Below are 2,121 nucleotides of genomic sequence, written 5' to 3'. Positions count from 1 at the left end.
ATAACCTCAGACCTGTGAGGCTAGTGGAAGAGGATTCTTTTTACAAGCAGAAAATAGCTAGGATCATTTTTGTCAGCAGTAATTCGCATAATTGCAAAACATGAGCTGAGGGAAATGACTCAAGTGAACCAGAAGTAATGTTTCGTGTAATGAAAACATCAATGAGAATAGATGTAATCTGGTGCAACGAGCGCATCAAATGTTTAACGAATATAGAACATTGGCCAGTTCAGAAGTGCAACGTATAGCTAAGAAACGGATTCGAACTTGCAACCAGGAAATTGTAGTCCAGTTGTATATCAACTTTTCCACTTCGTCTGCAGCAAAGTAACCTCCACATGATCTCTCATCATATTAGAAACAGGCACTATTTTGTTATATTCCAAACGATGCCTTTGCAAATATTATGCATTCAATATTGAACTTCAAATAATATTGTCTATGTTACTATGCATTCATTCACTTATTTGTTATAATACAATTTTACAAATTTAACAGCAAAAGAAAATAATGGATTTTAAGACTTGCATAAAAGTAATGGGCTTTCTTTAATTTTCCTAAGTAACAGTTCGTTAGAAAGTCGGGGATTGCAATTTATTTTATTCTGATGAAGGCTATAGCTGGTGGTAAGCCTGTGAGGATTTTTCTTTATATCTTTTCGTTAGTTCTTGGAGATCAAATTAAGGTCATTTTCATTTTCCCTTTTGCTTCATTGAAAATCCCGACGCATAAAGATACTCACACAATTGGATACAATGCGTGTGTAACCCTTTCTACTACTTTTGTCCAGGAATCTCACATCAAGGGCTAAAATTCTGTATTTCTTCAGTTCCAGAAATACATCTTTATAATCGAGAACTTTCTCAACCATGAATTTAAATAGATTACGCACAAAATCTAATTCCTCATCTCCTAATTGAGAAAAATATCAGCGGAATTAATTTTTTAGTGCTGTCAAATGCAGTAAAGTTTAATTATTTGGAAATTTCAGTTGCACAAGGTCTTCTCAAACATTTCAGCATTTGTTATAATGATCTTTCTCTCCCAATTTTCTAGTTTGCTCACGAATGTTTTGAGTGAATCGATGAATTGTATGTTTCTTTTCCTTTATTGCTGCTGAAGACATGATTTTCAGCCAAATCATTCCAGTACATAATGCATTCGTCACCATTCAGCCAGATAAAAGATTTCACTTTACCTTGAATATCATAAAATAATTTTAACTCACCTCTAACCTAAAATATTCATTCAATTACATTTCCTCTTGAAAACCATCGAGTATTTGTGCAGAACTGGAGCACATATTAGCCTGCATCCACATCAACATATAACTGCTTTAAGGGACCATGAGCTACGAGCTTTTTCTTTGATAATATTCGCAATTTGAACTATTTCATCGAAAAGCTTTTCAAGTTAGGTTTTAAAGCATTTTTAGGTCAGCACTTAATAATGGATCATCCAATGAATGCCTTACAATTTCGAAGCACACTTTTCCGCACAAGATTGAAACCAAAGCTGAGGAGGCTGTGTTTGTACAGGTCGCTCAGAATTATGCCACAAAAAGTCTTCTGATTCGAATAAAAATGAAATTTTTTCCAAAATAATTGAAACCTTATTGTTTCAAGAGGAGAACAGAGTAAAAACTCTTTTTAAAACTAAACTTGACTGAATATATCTCGTAAACATCAGAAGCTGCGAGCACGATGCCACGTTAGTTGATGTGATGAAATACTGTGATATACATATTCATACCTAAGATGATAAAATAGTTCACGGATCCCTCGTCGTTGCATGAATCTGGTTAAGGTTAATAACGTCTCTTGTTTTTCATGAATATCCAAACCAAAGGCTTTTCCACATCATCTGTAAGCATCCCTACGTGTATGTTCATGTTCACAGCTACACAATCTATAATCACAACTATCTACAAATACCTGTACTTAGTGGTGAGATCCGAAAATTTTAACAGCTAGTTTTTCAAGTAACTGAAAAATTTAAACACCGGTTCTATGTAAAGAATTCCAAATTGTCAACAAAAAAACGCATTGATAACGAAGACTGTGAACTAACTGAAAGTATTAAAACTATTGGTTAACCCGTGTTATATTTGTATTATTTCCT

The sequence above is a fragment of the Octopus bimaculoides genome, chromosome 12 (assembly GCF_046866305.1).
Source record: "Octopus bimaculoides isolate indiv1 chromosome 12, ASM4686630v1, whole genome shotgun sequence".
In the NCBI taxonomy this organism is placed as follows: domain Eukaryota; kingdom Metazoa; phylum Mollusca; class Cephalopoda; order Octopoda; family Octopodidae; genus Octopus; species Octopus bimaculoides.
The sequence above is the reverse complement of the archived record's forward strand: the minus strand, read 5'-3'. Positions refer to the sequence as shown.